At 44.7% G+C, this 20,743-nt stretch overlaps 1 long non-coding RNA gene across 1 annotated transcript in view; it reads right to left on the bottom strand.

Annotated features, from left to right (window-relative positions):
* LOC132661933 (uncharacterized) overlaps positions 1 to 20,700 on the bottom strand; it is a 46,852-nt gene extending 26,152 nt beyond the window's left edge. Inside the window, exons 1-3 of the long non-coding RNA XR_009602456.3 lie at positions 20,464 to 20,700; positions 20,217 to 20,323; positions 19,019 to 19,117 (exon numbers count right to left, since the gene is read on the bottom strand). This is a non-coding gene — a long non-coding RNA (uncharacterized LOC132661933). The remainder of the gene's footprint in view (positions 1 to 19,018; positions 19,118 to 20,216; positions 20,324 to 20,463) is intronic.
* Between the last annotated feature and the right edge of the window lie 43 nt (positions 20,701 to 20,743).

Below are 20,743 nucleotides of genomic sequence, written 5' to 3'. Positions count from 1 at the left end.
CATACACTGTGAGTGTACCAAATACCACTGAATTATGGGATTTAAAATGGTTTAAATGGTGGGGGGCCTGGGTGGCTCAGTCGGTTGAGCGTCTGGCTTCAGCTCAGGTCATGATCTCACAGTTTGTGGGTTTGAGCCCCACATCGGGCTCTGTGCTGACCGCTTGCTCAGAGCCTGGAGCCTGCTTCAGATTCTGTGTCTCCTTCTCTCTCTGCTCCTCCCCCACTCACGCTTTGTCTCACTCTGTTTCTCAAAAATAAATAAATGTAAAAAAAGTTTTTTAATTAAAATAAATAAATAAATAATAAAATGGTTTAAATGGTGAATTTAATGTTATGTGCATTTTAGTACAATGTGGTTTGTTTTTTTTTAAAGGGAGTCTCAAAAGGGAGCACTAAGGGAGGATAATTCAGCCTCTCAATACAAATTGACAGGTTAGTTTTTCTATGGATCTGCTTCAAGATGGCTGCCATAGCTTTAGAACTTCCCGCCCTCACATGACAATACCATTTTCTTAGGGAGGAAAACCCTCCCAAGAGCCTTCCAGCAGACTGTCCCTTAGAATCTCATTGGCTAGAGCCTCATCACCTGCAGACCCATAAACCAGAAACTACAAAAGAAATAGGATTCTGGTGTTTGGGTTAGACCAATTACGGTTCATCTGAGGCTGAGCAAAGGGCTGTCCTTCCCTCCACATTGCTGCTGAATAGAATTTGCACTCTGTTAGCAAGGGAAAAAAGGGACATAGTTATTTGACAGACAGGTGGTGGTGTATGCTATATCCTTATTCCATGATAATATCATCCCACAGATACTTTGGAAACTACCATACATAACTCTCAAAAATGTAGTTCACATGGGATGTAAGAGTCACAGTGATGGTTCAAGGATGGGCATATGGCCTAGTCTCACTAGTAAGAGGCATCCTCTTAACTTTTCTGGAATTGACTGGACAAGATGAATTTACTCTCTGTTGAGCTTGCTAAACTACCAGATTATAAACCTGAGGTGGCTATTGATATGAAATGTTGGGGTCTGGGAGCAAACAGTCAAGAAGGAATTCTTGAGACATCTTTAGTGCAAAAAGGGTGGTTTTATTAAAACATGGAGAACAGAAGTTGTGGGCAGAAAGAGCTGCACTGGATCGTGAGGAGTGACTGGGGGAGGGTTAGGGATAGTATAAGTCTCTAAAGAATTTGGAAGAAAGGTTTCTAAGACCTTGAGGGGTCATTTACTACTGTCTAGTAAACTCTTAGTCATGAGACCCTTCAGGTGTATCAGTGGGCCATATGTTTGGGGGATGATCGATAACGTATATCTTGGGGGAGTGGGGTGGGTAGAGATAAAGGAAGTTTCCAAAGGGATTTTTTACAGGATCCTGGAGGTTGGGCTAATGTCAAGCTAGGGTTGCCTTTTGCCTCTAACAAACGGTGAACATTGAGGCAGCTAAGCTCCCAGAGGAAGATCACTCTGCCTGTCTCAAGTACTTGGCAATGGCTTGTAAGTTGTAACGAAGTTTAATTTCTTTTTCTTTTTCTTTTGCCTTTGTTCTCCACATCATTCCCCCCTGAACAATTCTGACACTTAAATCTTTAAGTTGCTGAGGGTGGAAGGTCTCATCTTCTGTAACTTCTTCCTGCTGAATAGGGGTGTAGAGATGTTCCTACCTATGGGTCAACATTGGTCAGTTGGCGACTTCTATATATAGGAGTTACAAAAGGCAGGAAATATGGATCTTCCTGAGTGGAAAGGATCATCTGTCGACTTGGAGTTATGGCAGTGAAGGAGTCTTGGCATCAGGTGGATAGACGTGGGGGTAAACAGCAAAACATGATTAGAATAACAAAAAGAAAAAGAAGCCCAAATAAGAGTCCTTTGATCGTTAACAAAAATCTTCCTCCGGTCCAGGAATTTAACCAATCATTAAAGGAAAGAGAGGGATCATTTAAAGTGCCAATTGAAGTATTCATGTCATTTAGAAACCCAGAAATATTTTTGTGGTAATCTGGAATGTATACACAGCATTCTGTTTTTATGAGAGCACAAGTTCTGCCTTGCACAGCAGTTAAAACATCTAACGCCGTTCCATTTTGTAAAACTGTTTTCCACGTTTGTGTTACTTCAGCATTTAATAGGTAAATGCTATTTTGAGTGTCATTTAGGGCTTTGACCATGTACTTATTAAAAGCTTCCATGTGCTAAATGACACCCTCCAGTTCTCAAAAGGAAATAAAGGTGGAATGTTAGGTGGTCATACAATGAAACACAGAATGTGTCCACCATTATGTTTAAATTTGGAAGGTTGGCTGGGTTGGTAATGGTTTTAATCATGCATCTATGCATCCAGGCAAAACCCAGAGTAGAGAGGCCTATCCAGCCTGGAGGGAGTCATGGCCACAGGTTAGAGTCACACAGCCATTGGGCCCTGTTAGGAGCCAGCCATCTGATTCTGGGCCTCCTTGAGCTGCAGTCAGGATATTAGGGGCCGTGTGGTTTTGGAGGGCCACCTTCTGAATTTGTGGGTGACTATGAGTTGGGTCTGGATAAAGATGGTTTCTATATGCTTGGCTAAAGCCTCTATTTGCAATTTTACATCAATAGAAATGGCTCCTAGGACAAATATGGCTAAGGGATAAAACCATCAAGAAGCCCTCTCTCTTTGGGGTACATGAGTGGCTCAGTCAGTTGAGCAGCCGACTTCGGCTCAGGTCATGATCTTGTGGTTCGTGAGTTTGAGCCCTGCATCAGGCTTGCTGCTTCAGATCCTCTACCCCCCCCCCCCCAACCCTCCTTCTCTCTCTCTCTCTCTCAAAAATAAATAAGCCTTTAAGAAAAAAAAAAAAGAAGAAGAAGCCCTCTCCCTTTGAGGTTTAGCCTTAACAATATCCTAATTACAACTGGAATCACTGGCAGTTGGGAGACGATCTGTCTCAGGAGATGAGGACATTCCTAAGTGTATCATCTAATCCAATCATAGGGTAAGTGGGGCTGTCCATTATCACCACAAGTCATAGTCAACCCCATGGTGTGGGGTATACTCTGGCTTTTAAGGAGTGATTTTGTCATCCTAGACACATAGAATTGGTCAAGGTGATAGTTGAGTTATACAGTTGTTGGGGAATTCATCCCATTTTCCAGCTGCTCAAATAATCATATGCCCATGGGGTCCTGTTATTCCACAGAATAACAAGCACAAAGGTTATTTATATATGAGCCATTGTGGCCATTTCTCTGAAGTTGACTTCAAGTTGTCTAGTTTAGGCAAACAACAAACATTCAAAGACAATCAGAACTAGAATTTAGCATTTGCAAAGGTGTGTTATTGAAACATAATTTTGTTTCAGCCACCTGTATGGCTCGGTCAGCTAGGCATCCAACTCTTTATTTCAGCTCAGATCTTGATCTCAGGTTCGTGAGTTCAAGCCCCATCTTGGACTCTGCACTGGGCATGAAGCCTCTGAAAGAAAGAAAGAAAGAAAGAAAGAAAGAAAGAAAGAAAGAAAGAAAGAAAAGAAGGGAAAGAGGAAAGAAAGAAAGAAAGAAAGAAAAGAGGAAAGAAAGAAGGAAAGAAGAAAGAAAGAAAGAAAGAAAGAAAGAAAGAAAGAAAGAAAGAATTTTCTTTTCATAATCACCCTTATTTCCAGAGATAGCCAAATCAAGACTAATTTGTTTGCAAAACAAGTCCAAATTTAACAACCTGGCCTAATTATTTACATCAGTTCAACAAGAATAGTAACTGGTCATATAGATGTTGTTAAAATATGCTTTGCTAGAACTTTTCATAAGTGGAACTCTTAGTAGCCCCTCTAGGCCAGAAGCTAAGCCAAGTACTTGCCATGAGACATGCCTACAAATATTTGCAGATTTGGGTGAATTCCTCTTCTTGAGGTCCCCAAAATATCCTGAGATTCCTGCACCTGCCAGGAAGTGACAATCTTTATTCACCTGGTAAGGGGGCCACAAACCCTTGTAAGCAAGGTATCAGGCCAACATTCCAGGGGGCTTTATTGGTTCCATAAGGTCAATCTTAATTCCTTAAAGCTGTTTGGTCCTATCTGGGTCTATGCATGTGTCTCAAATATGACATTCCAGTCAAAGCCTTGGTAAAATAACCAATGTTTCCAATGGTGTCCTTTAACGAGAACAAATTCTTATTGAACTTATGCCAATAACCACGATTGCCATGGAAGAAAGAAAACTCACTGAGACTTTTCTGAATTCTAGAGGGTTCAGGTAGAGAGGAAAGTTAAAAAACTTCAATTCATTCATAAATGAATATTTTATCATATTTATGTAAGTCATAGATAAGAGAAAATTTCCTTAATCTGCAAGAGCAAACACTAGAGAACCAGCAATGTTTCAAACAAGAGTCACAAAATTATAAGCATCTTCCTCAATTTATTTAGTCCCATGTTACTAATTCTTGTTCAGTTTGAATGCAGCTTTTTAGTTCTGGAAATTCTTACCTATTTTAGTTTTATGATCTTAAAGATATAAAAAAACCTGTATTTGTCAAAAGCCTTTTTTATGAATCTCCTTGAAAGTGAAACTTATTTTGCAAGAGCATCAGAACAATAACTATAAATGACAAAAAATAAAAATAAAAAACCTTGGAAATGGGCATTGTTAACGATCTGATATGAGAGTTCATTATGATGTAAATGACAAGGAAACTTAGTTATTTCTGTGACACAAACATAGAAACTGGTTTTCCTGGGGAAAGAGAAAATAACGTTATTTACATTTTCTTATCAAGGGCAGAAAAACAATCCAAGAAAACATTGCCTTTTTAATAGACAGAAAGCAGAAATTTAATCTTATACTAGTGCATTTATTTTTATTTTTATCTTGAGAGAGAGAGAGAGAGAGAGAGAGAGAGAGAGAGAGAGAGAGAGCACCAGCGGGGGAGAAAGGCAAAGGGAGAGAGAGAGCATCTTAGGCAGCCTCCATGCTCAGTGCAGAGCCCAACACAGGGCTTGATCCCACAACCCTGGGATCATGACCTGAGCCAAAATCAAGAGTCAGATGTTCAACCGACTGAGCTACCCAGGTACACCTATACCAGTGTATTTTTTAAAACATTTATTTTGAAGGACCTGGATGGCTCAGTTGGTTAAGCGTTCCATTCTTGATTTCAGCTCAGGTCATGATCTCACGGTCATGAGATGGAGTCCCAAGTCGGGCTCCATGATGGGAGTGGAGCTTGCTTAAGATTCTCTCACCCTCTCTCTCTGCTCCTGCCCCACTCATTCTCTCTCCCCCTCTCTCAAGAAAATAAAATAAAATAAATGAAATCCATTTATTTCAACCTTGGTTCATCCTGACCATACATAAAATTCCTTTCCAATGATTTCCATTCACAAAACTCCTACAATTGTCTTTTGCATTCAGATTTTTCCCCCAAGCCATTTCTCTCCAAACAACCAGTCTCATTTTAGGACAAAATTACTTTCTTTTTCCTTCAACAAAAATGTATTCCCAATAGAAAACCTAGAAGTAGACCCACAACTACATGGTCAACTAATCTTTGACAAAGCAGAAAAGAATATCCAATGGAAAAAAGACAGTCTCTTCAACAAATGGAGTTGGGAAAACTAGACATCAACATGCAGAAGAATGGAAGTGGACCACTTTCTTACACCATACACAAAAATAAATTCAAAATGAATGAAAGACCTAAATGTGAGATAAGAAACCATCAAAATCCTAGAGGAGAACACAGGCAGCAACCTCCTTGACCTCGGCTGGAGCAACTCCTTACTAGACATGTCACTGAATGCAAGGGAAACAAAAGAAAACATGAACTACCGAGACTTCATCAAGACAAAAAGCTTCTGGGAATGCCTGTGTAGCTCAGTCGGTTAAGCATCTGACTCTTCATCTTGGCTCAGGTCACGATCTCACAGTTTGTGGGATAGAGCCCTGCATCGGGCTCTGTGTTGACAGCATAGAATCTGTTTGGGATTCTTTCTCTCCCTTTCTCTCTGCCCCTTCCTGCTGTCTCTCTCTCTCAAAATAAATAAATAAACTTAAAAAAAAAAAAAAACTTCTGCACAGAGAAGGAAACAATCAAGTAAACTAAAAGGCAGCCTATGGAATGGGAGAAGATATTTGTAAATGACATATCTGATAAATGGTTAGTATCCAAAATCTATAAGAACTTATCAAACTTAACACCCAAAAAACAAACAAACTATTAAGAAATGGGCAGAAGACATGAATAGACACTTTTCCAAAGAAGACATCCAGATGGCTAACAAACACATGAAAAGATGCTCAACATCACTCATCATCAGGGAACTACAAAACCACAATGAGATACCACCTCACACCTGTTAGAATGGCTAAAATTAACACAAGAAACAACAGGGATTGGTGGGGATGCAGAAAAAGGGGAACCCTCTTGCACTGTTGGTAGTAATGAAAACTGGTGCAGCCACTCTGGAGAACAGTATGGAGTTTCCTCAAAAAAACTAAAAATAGAGCTACCCTATGATCTAGCAATTGCAATGTTAGGTATTTACCCAAAGGACACAAAAATACAGATTTGAAGAGATACATGCACTCCAGTGTTTAGAGCATATTATCAACAATAGTCAAACTATGGAGAGAGCCCAAACGTGTCCATCGGCTGATAAACACGTAAAGAAGATGTGGCGTGTGTGTAAGTCAGCCATGAAAAAGAATGAAATCTTGCCATATGCAATGACATGGAGGGAGCTAGAATGTATCATGCTGAATGGAATAAGCCAACCAGAGAAAGATAAATATCATATGATTTTACTCATATGTGGCATTTAAGAAACAAAAGAGATGAACATATGGTGGGGGAAAGAAGGAAGGGAAACAAATTCCAAGAGACTCTTAACAATAGAGAACAAACTGAGGGTTGATGGAGAGGAGGTGGGTGGGAGACGGGCTAGATGGATGATGGGCACTAAGGAGGGCACCTGTTGTGATGAGCACTGGGTGTTGTATGTAAGTAATGAGTCACTGAATTCTACTTCTGAAACCAATAGTGCACTGTATGTTAACTAACATTTAAATTTAAAAAATAATCAGATAAAAATGTATTCCCATTCCTTACATCTTTCTTACACATTTTCTACTTTCCTACATACAGAATTGCTTCCCTTGTTTCCATCAGTCTTAATTACATTTAGGAGAATTTTAACTCTTAGAAACCTTAGTCTCTAGGGAAAACTAAGTAGTAACCATTTGTGAACTGTTACACCAGAATTCTTTGGATGGCAAATTTATGAATCAATTAAGCACAAAGCATGTTTTCCAACACTCAGATATTCTAAGTTTCTTTGCAATAAGAAGTCAAAAGCAGAGAAATCTTATGTTCAGTAATCAATGCTTTAGTATATTATCTCCTTTGGAAAAGACTTAGATGTCCAATGAATTCAACCTGATTTATCATCCAAGCAAAGCTTCAAGCTGTCTTAACAATTACCCAAGAAAACTTTAATACAGACAAAATCAACCATCATCTTGATTGTTGATAAGTCATCGTTTTGCCGACAAACTGCAACAGAGATAACACGGGCTTATTTGACCTTCAGTAAGCCAGGATAGAATAAAAATTTCATATGTAATGCTGATAATTCTAAAAACATGTCTATATTAATTAACCCAACAAACTTAAATTAGTTTAAGTCCCGAATTATGTTCCACCTAGGTCCACTTGAAAGTCAGTCAATTTGTTCCCCATTGTCAGATTTTACCTGGGACACCAGTGGGGAAATCTGAAGTGGGTGGTGAAAGTCCAAGGGTCTTTGCTCCTTGACAGCGAGGGGAGGAGGAGCAGGAGTTGAGAGTGCCAGAGGGACCAAGCCAGTTATGCAGGTATCACCCAAGGGGTGCAGCAACAGGAGGAGGGGGAGGAGGAGGCAGAAGATTCGAGGTGGTGCCAGAGGACAGAGAAAGAGGATTCCTTGTTCTAAAGTTTGTCAGCTCGGACAGATGAGCAGATGCCATATTTGTTTGCTTGCTTTTCCCTCAACAAATGGAATTAGGCAATCCATGTTGGGCCAGAGAACACAGGGAACTTCCCTCAAACAAAGGGAGTTTTAGCAGCTGCTTGGGAATATTCCTTAAAGTCCCTGGCCCGAGGTAGACTAACCACAGTTGGCTCCAATTATCATAGACATTAACCGGGGAAATGAATGAGGAAGAAGCCCCTGCATCTATTAGGAGGAGGAACAGTGAAAGAAGGTCAGCGTCCCCTTCCTTTGGCCCCCAAATGAGAACCTGTATTTCCTCCAGCAACCTGGATTCTATCAGGAGGAGGCCTATTTAATTATCATCCAGTATGTAAGAAGGGAGTTTATCAGCCAGGTTTGTGGCCAAACACAGTTTGCAAGGGGACCTTAGATTGGGGTCATGATTTAGGGCCATGAAGTCCTGGACATAGAGTATCTCAGTCCATTGGCCCCATTTCCTGCAGAAGAGATCTGACTGATAAATCATACTAAGGCCATGCAGTGTTACAGAAGATCAGACTTTTTAACTTTTACAATATGAATTATTCCCAGTGGGTTAAAAGGCATCCCAAGGGAGAGTCCTTGAGAACCAAAGAAGAAGGCTAGAGAAGGTCCATTACCCAAAAAATTCCCCCTGACTCCAGGGTGGCATCCCACGTGCAGGATATGTCAGAGGTTCCTGGTGTCAAAGTGACCCAAGGCATCCCTCAAACGAAATCACTACTGATCGCCATCTTGCCTGCCATAAAGGCCCAGTAGGAGGGATTGCCAACATCCCTCCGATTCCCTGTTGCACCCTAGGCTGCAAATGGGTGCCGGTGAATGGACCGACATACTGTGTTGTGCCATGCCATGACGAACCTGCTGTTTTTAACCCATGGAGAACACTAGAAAAGTTTTACAAAGGAAAATTACCGTTTTGTAATTTAAGTAGTTAGTAGGGGACATTGACAGAAATCAGTAAAGATAGAGATGAATCATGGTCTAAACAACGTTCTAACACACGTGGTCTTCACAGCCGATTTCCCTAGGAAATCGTCCCCAGTTGGGTTTTAAGGCTCGGAGTCCAGATGAGAAGACTCAGGCTGCACATCGGGCACCGAAATGATGGGAAATGTTGGGGTCCGGGAGTGAACAGTCAAGAGAGAATTCTTGAGATGTCTCTGGTACAAAAAGGATGGTTTTATTAAAGCACGGGGACAGGACCCATGGGCAGAAAGGGTTGCACCCAAATTGTGAGCAGCGACTGATTATATACTTTCAAGTTGGGAGGGGGTAGGGATAGTGTAAACCTCTAAGGAATTTGGAAGCCAGGTTTCCAGGATCTTGAGGGGCTAGCTGTTGTTAGGAACAGGTCGTTTACTACAGCCCAGTAAACTCTTAGTCGTGAGACCCCTCAGATGTATATCAGAGGGCCCTATGTTTACAGGATGATTGTTAACATATATCTTTGTGGGGGAGAGATAAAGGAAGTTTCCAAAGGGAGTTTTTACAAGATCCTGGGAGTCAGGCTAATGTCAAACTAAGGTTGCCTTTTGCCTCTAGCAGTGTATTGACATTGAGGCAGCTGCGCTCCTTGAGGAAGGTCACTCTGCCTGTCTGTAAGTTGTAAGGAAGCTTAATTTCTTTTTCTTTTGCCTTTGTTCTCCACATCAGCTGTGATGTTCATCTTTGCCACCAGATAGTGGATTCTGCCTGAAAACAAACCCAAGGCAGAAGATCGAACCCGGAGATGGAGAGATAATGACACTCCTGAAAATATCATGTGTGCTCCTGAATCCAGCGATGCCTGAAGTCAGCTCGGGGTTTTTCTGATACATGGGCCAACGCTTTCTCTTTTTCACTTGACCCAGTTTGCATTTGGTTTCTATCGTCTGCAATGGAAAAGTTCTAAGTGATGCAGGAAACAAGCAGGGGTCAGATCATGAAAGACTTGTATGTCATAAGTTTGGACTTTATCCTGGAGTAACTGGGAGCCAAGCAGGGGCAAAGCATGGTCCCTCTTACAGAAATTGTGGAGCCCATTCTTCTGCCCGAGGCCAAAACCAGATCCACTACGTTATTCTGGTCCTCGAATCCCCAAATCCCATCACTGTCAACGTTATCAGAGGTAGACTGTAAATGGAAAGACTTTAATGACTGCTGGTACCACTCCCTGGGCAATTAACCAAGCAGCTAATAAAAGTAGGTATGGGGGCAGGGTGCCTGGGTGGCTCAGATGGTTAAGCAGCAGACTTCGGCCCAGGAGCCTGCTTTGGATTCTGTGTGTCCCTCTCTCTCTGCGTCTCCCCCACTTGTGCTCTCTCTCTCTCTCTCAAAAGTAAATAAACATTAAAAAAAAAAAAAGTCTAAAAAAAAAGGTAGGTATGGGGCACCTGAGTGGCTCAGTTGGTTGAGCGTCTGACTTTGGCTCAGGTCATGATCTCGCAGTTCGTGAGTTCAGGCCCCACATCAGGCTTGCTGCTGTCAGCGCAGATCCTGCTTCCGATCCTCTGTCCCTCCCCTGCTTACACTCTGTCTCTCTCTCAAAAATAAATAAACATTAAAAAAAAAAAAAAAAGGTAGATATGGCTAGGGGCACCTGGGTGGCTCAGTTGGTTAAGCATCCAACTCTGGATTTGGGCTCAAGTGATGACCTCGGGGTTTGTGAGATTGAGCCCCACATCGGGCTCCACACTGACAGCACAGAGCCCACTCAGGATTCTTCCTCTCCCTCTCTCTCTGCCCTACCCCCACGTGTGCAAACGTGTACTCTCTCTCTCTCTCTCTCTTACAACAAACAAACTTAAAAAAAAAAAAAGTAGGCTTGGATTGATAACGGACCCAGGCGACGCAGGAAGGAACTTCATCTGAAAAGATAAGTTGAGAGCCATGCAAATGGGCAGAGGGATGTCTTTTTAGATACAGATTTATACTTACTGCCTCCAGAAATTTTGACAGTGGGGGTTGAAAGATGTGCTTACTTAAGAAGAAACCTAACAAGGGAACCAGCGGGCTCTGCGGCTTTTGCTCTTCCAGCCGGGTTAGAATTGGTGGGTTCACCACACTCGTCTCTGCTCTGGGTGCCAGAGGCCATCACTCAGAGCTTGCCCGGCCTGGCAGGAAGTGAACATCAGCGACCTTCCCACTGAAGCCCAGGACCCACTCTAGACAACAGGATGCAGGAAGGAACACAGAAGCAAAATCTCCCCCTGTGGAAAGGGGTGGAGTCTTCCTTAGGAAGAAAGAAGTTGTCTTAGAGACTGAGAAGGAAGTTCATGTGCACACGCAGGGTGAACCTGATCACCGGAAAGCAGTCAGAAGAGAACCATCCATCAAGACAAAGATGGGAAGAAGTCTCGAGTCACATGCTACTTCTCCGTGGGACACAAGGGAAGGTTCATGTGAGCCAGAATCGTAACCTTCGCTCCCTTTAGACTGTAAATTCCTCCTGAAAATGGCCTAATTCGGTGTTTTGCAAACTTTCTGTATGTGTAGGAATCACCCATAGGGCTTGTTACAAGTGTAGCTTCCTGGAATCTTTCTATAGGTTCTGATTTTGTAGAAAAAAGTGAACAGCTGTTGTCTTATACCCTCAGTACCCTTCACCCTGTCTTTGGTACCCTCTGGGGAAACAGAACGAGAGACGTTTGTTCATTCATCAGCTCCCATCCCTATTGGTCACTGATGGTTCCCTAGGCCACCCCCTTTTAGGATGCACATGTGTTAGCGCTGAGTAAGGTCCCACAATGTCTCCCACTGAGGTGTCAGAGGAACCCCAGAGCAAAAAGCGAAAGGTACAAGGTGCGGGCAAGGGGCAATCAGGTTGTGCCTACATGAAGTTGACGAAGCCTGCCTAGGACGGGCTATAGCTGGGGGCGCCTGGGTGGCTCAGTCGGTTGAGCATTTGACTTCAGCTCAGGCCATGATCTCACAGTTCATGAGTTCGAGCCTCGCGTCGGGCTCTGTGCTGACAGCTCAGAGCCTGGAGCCTGCTTGGGATTCTGTGTCTCCCTCTGCCCCTCCCCTGCTCACACTCTGTCTCTCAAAAATAAATAAACGTTAAAAAAGTTGTTGTTGTTGTTGTTGTTGTTGTTGTTTTAAAGCACTGGTTGTAGCTTGGAAATGAGGTGTGGCTGAGAAGATCTGAAGTTACGCACAAGACCGTTCCTGGAAAGTCTGCTTCCAGAATTCTCGGCCCCACTCCATTCAGTCCAGTCTACTACAAGAGGATTCAGGGAATGAGATCCATCCATTACCTTCCTCATCTATCCCCTTCTCGATTTCTCTCACCTACCCCCAGCATTCCGCCCACTCGGTAAGTGACACTGAAGTCACCGAGGGCCACCATCGATAAGTGGTAACACTAGTGGGGATTTGAACCCACACAGATTGTCTCCAGTGCTTGGGATTTTACCACTTAACCTATAAAACAATGTCAAGGGAACAAAGTCCAGGGTAGGTGGCATCCAAGTTCAGTGAGAAAGAAAACCAAAACTGCTTAGAGACGTCTACTGTGATCAAGGAGGTCGGTAGATAGACCACCAAAAGCACAACGGACCAAGGGGAAAAGACAGAAATTGGCTCACACCGACATTACAAACATTTGTGCTGCCAACAATACCTCTAAGAGAGTAGACGGAAGGAGCAGCTGGGTGACTCAGTCAGTTGGGCACCTGACTCTTGATCTTGGCTCAGGTCATGATCTCATGGTTTGTGAGCTGGAGCCCCACATCGGGCTCTGTGCTGCCAGAGCAGAGCCTGCTTGGGATTCTCTCTCTCTCTTTCTCTCTCTGCCCCTCCCCAGCTTCCACGTGTGCACGCGCCCTCTCTCTCTCTCCAGATAAATAAATAAGCACTTTCTAATAAAAGAAATATTAAAGAGAGAGAGAGAGAGAGTAGAAGGAAAAGCCACAGAATAGAAAATATTTACGAATCACATGAGAGATAAGGGTCTAGCATCCAGAATATATAATGAACTCTTACAACTCAACAATACAAAGACGAATAAACCCAATTTAAAAATGAGCCGAGGATTTGAACAGACATTTTCCCAAAGAAGATATACAATCGTGAAAAGATGTTGGGGCGCCTGACCGACTCAGTCAGTAGAACCTGCAATTCTCGATCTTGGAGTCGTGAGTTTGAGTCCTCTGGCGGGGGGGGGGGGGGGGGAGTAGAATTTACCTTTAAAAAATGTTTACCATCATTAGTCATTAGGACAATGCAAATCAAACCTCTGAGATACACCACACAGCTGGCAGGATGGCTATACTATAACCGATGGACGATAACAAGTGTGGGCAAGGTCGTGGGGAAATCGGATCTCTCCTACGTTGCCGGTGGGAATGCGGGGCGCAGCCGCTGTGGAAGCACATTTTGGCAATTCCTCAAAAAGTTCAACGTAGAACTAGCATATGACCCAGCAATTCCACTCCCAGGTTCGTACCCAAAAGAACTGAAAACAGATGTCCAAATAAAAACTTGTGCACGTATGTTCACAGTAGCACCATAGCCAAAAGGTCGAAACGACTCAAATGTCTATCATCAAACAAAACGTGGTATGTATCTACAACTGAATATGGCCCAGCAAAAAAAAAAAAGAAATGAAGGACTGGGCGCCTGGGTGGCTCAGTGGGTAAAGCGTCTGACTTCGGCTCAGGTCATGATCTCTCCGTTCCCGAGTTCGAGCCCCACAGGGGGCTCTGGGCTGACGGCTCAGAGCCTGGAGCCTGTTTCAGATTCTATGTCGCCCTCTCCCTCTCTGCCCCTCCCCTGCTCACGCTCTGTCTCTCTCTCGCTCTCTCTCAAAAATAATAAAATAAACATTAAAAAAAAAGCACTGATACATGTTAGAGGAATGAACTTGGGAAACATTTTGCTAATTAAAAGCCAATCACACACAAAAAAGCCAATCACAAAAGGCCAATACTATATGATTCCCTTTATACGAAGTGCCCAGAATATGCAAATGTATAGAGACAGTAAGTAGATGGGGGGGGGGGGGGGGCGGCGATGGACAATGGGTAGTGACCGCTAGTGGGTATGGGGTTTCTTTCAAGAGGAACGAAAATGTTCTGAAATCATACTGTAGTGATGTAGATTGCACACGGAATTGTACGCTTTAGATGCGTGAATTTTACGGAATGTAAATTATATCTCCTAAATTTAAAAATTTTTTTTTAACGTTTTTATTTTATTTTTGAGACAGAGAGAGACAGCATGAACAGGGGAGGGTCAGCGAGAGGGAGACACAGAATCTGAAACAGGCTCCAGGCTCTGAGCTGTCAGCACAGAGCCCGACGGCGGGGCTCGAACTCACAGACCGCGAGATCATGACCTGAGCCGAAGTCGGACGCTTAACCGACTGAGCCACCCAGGCGCCCCTCCTAAAGCTATTTTTAATAACCTGAATGCCCCACATGCCAGGAAACCCCTCTGTCACCCGGGCAAACCAAGAAGGCTTGTCCCCCTCATGCCACCCTCAGCCCTGTAACATTTAAAAAATAATAATAACCAGGGTGTTGGGGAGAGGACACAAGGTCTGGAAGCATTAGCTTGTTGTGGCAACGCTGCGTAACAAACCCTGAAACGCAGTGATTTACGAAAGCAAGTGTTTACTTCTCGCTCACAGGTCTGTGGGTCAACGGCGCCTCTCCTAGGCCAGCTGGGCTCGGGCACACTGGGGTGTCTCCCATTCCAGGACCCAGGCTGGAGGGGCAGCGTGCTCTTGTCATGGTGGACGGCACACGCCAGGAGGGGCCAACCCACAGCACGCCAATACCCACAAAGCCTCGGCTAGGATATCGCTTACTTCACGCTAGCTCACTCTCTCCTGGCCAGGGCAAGTCACGTTGCCAAGCCCAAAGTCAGTGGGATGGGAAGGTATTCCCCGCCGAGTAAGAGGCACTGAAAAGTCTCAAGGTAACGAGGCTGGGCGTGTAATCTTATTACAGGGGGAGCGAAATAGTTGAAAACAAGCCAGTTCACCACAGCTACTGGGCCAAATACTTGCCATTCCTGCCTTATGAGACATCTGTCTAGTGTCTGCTGCATTGGGATCTTTTCTTCCTTTAGTAGGAATTACTATCCTTAAAATCGTGATTCTACAAGTAAAACTACAGACGCGAAAGACTACAGATGGAAAAAAAACTTTAAGATGTGAAAATGAGCCATAATCCCACCATCCAGGGTTAACCAACGTTAATAGCTTCCTGTTCATTCCTGCATATAGGTAACCACTCTGGTGCTTTTTCTGACATAATCAGGATCACGATAAAAAAAAAAAAAGAAAGAAAAAGAAAGATACCCAGAAATAGAAAAAAAAAAAAATCAGGATCACGATATACATAGTTTTGTAATCTCTATTGCCAGTTAAAATCTCACGCATACCTTCCTATATAAAAACATAGATCAGGGGTGCCTGGGGGGGCTCAGCCGGTTGAGCATCTAGCTTCAGCTCAGGTCACGGTGTCACGGTTCGCGAGTTCGAGCCCCGCGTCGGGCTCGCTGCTGTTAGCACTGACTGCTTAGGATCCTCTGTCTCCCTCTCTCTCTGCCCCTCCCCCACTCACACTCTCTCTCTCAAAAATAAATAAAACATTTTTAAAACATAGATCATATTTCTTTTTAGAAAAATATTTTTTAATGTTTATTTTTGAGAGAGAGAGAGACAGAGCGGGAGCAGGGGAGGGGCAGAGAGAAAGGGAGGCACAGAGTCCGAAGCAGGCTCCAGGCTCTGAGCTGTCAGCACAGAGCCCAACACGGGGCTCGAACTCACGGACCAAGAGATCATGACCTGAGCCAAAGTCGGACATTCAACCGAGTCACCCAGGCGCCCCTAAAAAATAAATTATTCTAATGTTTGTGTGAATCGTAGAGCACTCACAACATTTTGCATGTGTTAATGAACATTTTCATCAATCATTCTGTTATCACAACACATTTATTTCTGTTTCTCATGTTTACTTTTTTTTTTTTTTTTTTTTTAGAGTGAGAAAGAGAGAACTCGAGTGGGGAAGAGGGGCAAAGAGAGACAGAGAGAATCTTAAGCAGGCTCCACACTCAGTATAGAGCCCGACACGGGGCTTGATCCCACGACCCTGATCATGACCTGAGCTGAAATCAAGAATCACCCAGGTACCCCCCTTCATGTTTACTTTTGATCTGTATCAATGTTACTCCATTTTTTGCTTCAACATAATCACAGCCTACGTGTTTGTTGGTTTGCACACTTAACATTATTTCATAAATGCTTTTCCAGGTTGTTACAATCTGGATTATCTACTCTTTTTGGTGCTAACACACCATCATTTGTTAGCCGGTTCCTGTTGTTAGACATTGTGGTTATTTCTAGTATTTTACTATTGTATTCATTCATCCCCCAAATTCTTATTGCATTGATTGGCTGAGGGTTTTGCTTGTTTTTTTTTTTTGTTTGTTTTTGCCTTCTTTTCTCCCATTCTTCCCCTCAGATCAAGCAGAGATGGCCCAGTTGTTGGCATTTTCCAACTGCTGAGTTCAGTGATGTTTCAGCAGTTCGGGAGAGGTGGTTTACTGCTATAGATTTACATAGTTCGTAGCCACTGCCCTATATAGTTATTGATAGCTGTCCTCAGTAAGAATGGCTTCCAGAAATTCTCTTGCCCACTAAGCTCACTCAGCTCATTTACTGGCACCAAAGTACAGGGCCAGAAGTCATTTGGTGATATGAGTGTGTCCTACAGAGGCCAGCACAGTAGCACATGTGGCCAGTGGAGGGGAAAGGGGGTTTGAAACACAGAGTTACAAGTTTGTCTATGGAAATAGCGACCATATCACCTGCTATTTGGGAAAACCCTATCTCTAAGGAGAAAATAAAGCTGATATACAGAAAGAGGCAGAGGCCAGAGGTGAAAAGAATGTCCTAGTGGCATTCATTTCCTGGGTCCAGTTATCCCCAGAGCCTGCCCGTGTCCCTGCTCTTCCGATGATTGGGTATTCAGCCCTTCCTTGAAATCCAAGAGTCAACAAATCCATTTTGTTTGAGCTACTTTGAGTTGACATTTTTGCAACAAGAGCCCTGACATACAGGCTCCAAGCTGGGGCTACCACAGCCCCTGGGCCCATGCTGGAACTAGAAAGATGGACAGAAAGATGGACCTGCCCCTCCAGGCGCCCACAGCCCACAAGGGACTGAGACATGAAACAAACCATCACAGTGTGCTGTGCCCCTTATGCCCATTTCATAGCAGAGCTGTCCCAACTGAGTCCAGAGCCAAGGGAAGGGGACATGTGACTACCTGCAAGAACTAAGTAAAATGTCACCCAGGAGTAAGAGTGTCCTAAGTTTTAAGGATTGAGTAGTGCAAGTGGCAAACGCTGCTGTATCTGCGTTGAGTCATTATCTTTCTTCTTTGGGAGGACTTCAGGGTAACTCTTGGCAATGGGATTACTGAGCCGAAGAGCATGGACGGATATTTATTACGGCTTTTGCTGAAGGCCACTACAAAATGCCAAGTTAGGAGCAAAGCCACACATGCACCCGCTTTCTTAGTCGTCAACGGCCCTCTCCACATTTAGAGCTCCTTTATTTCCTGCAGCACCCCATTCACTGTCCCCACTCAGCACGGAGGCTTAAAATGCCACCGATAGTAAAAGCTGTACCCCAAGGAAATGCTTCATCCCAGCTTGGGCCTCTAGCCCAGGAGACATTATGGAGAGTAGCCTGGAGCAGCAAATTGCTGGAAACAGGCAGTTCGTCCCCAACTCTCCTATCTCCAGGCTGCCCTTCCTGTTTGAGGAATCTCATATTCCGAAGCCAAATTCACAAAGCCCAAAGACAAGTTACAGACGTCCTTATCTAGGAAATGCCTACCCGCTCTCCTCCGCGTGGCACTATCTCCACGATAGAGATTCCGCAAGCTCTCATTTGGCTCTGACTACGCAGCCGGTGGATGAGAATTCCACCTAAGATGGCCCGGAGCTCCCTCTCAAGTGCTCGGTGCAGAGAGGGCTGGCTCAGCAGCAGGTGTGACAGGGGGAAAGAGCCCTGGTTTTGCAGTGGGACGGAATTGCTCTGTGGCTTGCAAGCTGCTTGACCTCAAAGGACGGATTTCTCTCAGATTTGATTTCTTCATGTATATATCGGAGCTAATAGTATCTACCCTTCTGTTCATTTAATAAGTGAGCGCTTGGGTGGCTCAATCAGCAAAGCGTCTGACGTTGGCTCGGGTCATGATCTCATGGTTCATGGGTTCGAGACCCGCATCGGGCTCTGTGCTGACAGCTAGGAGCCTGGAGCCTGCTTCAGATCCTGTGGCTCCCTCTCTCTCTCTGCCCCTCCCCCGCTTTGTCTCTGCTTCTGTCTCTTTCTCAAAAATAAATAAACATTAAAACAAAACAAAACAAAACAAAAACCCACTACTTCAAGTTCACAGAGAAGCAGAACAGAACTGTAATGGAAAGAGCAAGGACAGGACAGGCAGAGCCAGAGCTGAGCCCTGCTTTTGCAACAAACCATGTTTCATTAAATCTAAGATATCGTGCTAGCAGGACAAGACATTATTTTATGTATCCTTACAAAAAAAACTCTGCCAGGGGCGCCTGGGTGACTCACTCGGTTAAGCATCCGACTCTTGATGTCAGGTCAGGCCATGATCTCACGGTTGGGGAGTTCAAGTCCCCCATCAGGCTCTGTGCCGCCGCCGACAGCAAAAAAAGCCTGCTTGGGATTCTCTCTCCCTCCCTCCCTCCCTCTCTCTGCCCCTCCCCTGCTCCATGTCTTTCCCTCAAAATAAATAAGCATTGAAGAGAAAAAAACTCTGCCAAATTCTGACACGATTTCTCATATTGTATTGTATTTTATAGTTCAAGATCTCTTCCAGACTTACTGATACTTTGACAGAGACATTAATCGTATTTGTCTTCATATACATAAAAATGAAAATGTAGGCAAATTAAATTGGCTAAGGTTGTCAAGGCCCTCCGACCAAAGACCACCAGGAGCACAGCTGTTATCAAAAAAAAAAAGGTTAGGTTTACTTAACTTGCTGCTGTAAAGGAGAACGTACCCTAGGGGAAGTCTTCATAGGAGTCTCTTTACATTGGGGCTTGTGTTCCATGGTTCTGTGGAGGACTTAGGGAAGTGGGGACCAGTTCTGGATTGAATGCTGTCAAAAAGCAGAGGCATTTTAGAGACTGAGTATCCTCTAGGAAACAGGAGGATGTAAGCAGGATTAGTGTTATCTCCGATCTGATAAAGAAGCAGCAGGGCGCCTCGGTGGCTCAGATTGGTTGGGCGTCCAACTGTAGCTCAGCTCGTGATCTCACAGTTCAAGCGGGTTCAAGCCCCTCGTGGGGCTCTGTGGTGACAGCTCGGAGCCTGGAGCCTACTTCAGATTCTATGTCTCCGTCTCTCCGTCCCTCCTCCAGCTTGCGCGCGCACACGCGCGTTCTCTCTCTCTCTCAAAAATGAATAAATATTACCAAAAAAAAAAAAAAAAAAAGCAGCAGCAATCACTGAGTCATCTTTGTGGTCACAAAGTGGCCTCACCTATGTCTCATTCTAATTTTGCTGGTAACATCACAGTCTGATTATCTATCAGAAGGGCGATCTTAAACTTTCTCCATATTCTGAAAACTTCACAATGATGTCCATGATAGAAAGCATTCCCATTCCAAGGATGTTAAAATGTAGGGAAAATGCTCACCTTAGACTTGATGAAATAGGATTCTTGCTATATTACCTTGGGCAAATAATTTAACCCTTTAGGCCTCAACTTCCTGCTCTGTAAAATGGGAACAATACCACTTAAGACTTGTGAAGACAAAGTGCCTGGTATAATATTGGGTGTATCACTCGGGGTCCAACGGGGAAAACAGGAACCACTCTACCTGAAACAAAGAACTTAATGCAGGGTATTGGTGACACCTGTGGGGGAGGGGGGTTGGAAGGACGGGCCAAGTCCAACAGGGGACAGGGAGGCATCCCAGAGATTAGCAAACACAACAAGCTCCCCAGCACTCCTTAACTGGAGGGACAAATGGAGGAGTGTCTGGTCTGATACGGTGGCATTTTAAGATGCATTTCCAGGGTCAGACATTTTCCCAGCTGAAATGTCACCAGAGCTCCCACAGCAGAGGGAGATGCCCATAAAAGCTCCCCCAAAGTAGGATTATGATGTCGCAGTGTCATGGCAACCGGACTCTGGTCTTGGGGCTCTCAAAGATTTGTGTGACCTTGGGGAGGCTCCAAATCTCTCGACTCACATTTAAGTCATGGAAATCAACACCATCGGGGTGGTCTGCGTGTGCCCACACTCCACTTGGCTTTTCCTTCTTTGCACCCCCTTGTCCAGAAGGTTCCACAATGTTTTCTGAGAGAAAGGATGAGATAGTCTAAGAAAGCAGATAAGGTGCCCAAGGTCACAAGGCTGGCAAAAATCCGAAGGAATTCAGTCTCCCCACCCCACCCCACCCCCGCCCTCTTTCCTTCCCACGCCGAGGCCCCGCTCACTGCCCCGCCGGTTCTTTTCCCGCCCGGGGCATCTTCTGGCGGAGGCAGGTTTGTGCCAGGAAAGGCAAAAGCGACCCCGAACACAACCCCAGGGCACCCGGTAGCGCTCCGGACGCCCGCGAGCGTGCCGACCGGCAGCTCGAGGGAGGGCGCCCCCCGCCCGGGAGGGCGCCCCCCGCCCGCGGGGTCTGGGGGCCTCTCCCGCCCGCCGGCAAGCCCCGCCTCCGCGCTGGAGGGCGGCCGGGAGCCCGCGGCCCTCCCCGCAGCCCTGCGGGTCCCC

This window comes from Panthera onca, chromosome D1 (genome assembly GCF_046562875.1).
Source record: "Panthera onca isolate mPanOnc1 chromosome D1, mPanOnc1 haplotype 2, whole genome shotgun sequence".
Lineage (NCBI taxonomy): Eukaryota > Metazoa > Chordata > Mammalia > Carnivora > Felidae > Panthera > Panthera onca.
This window is presented reverse-complemented; position numbering and strand designations above follow the sequence as displayed.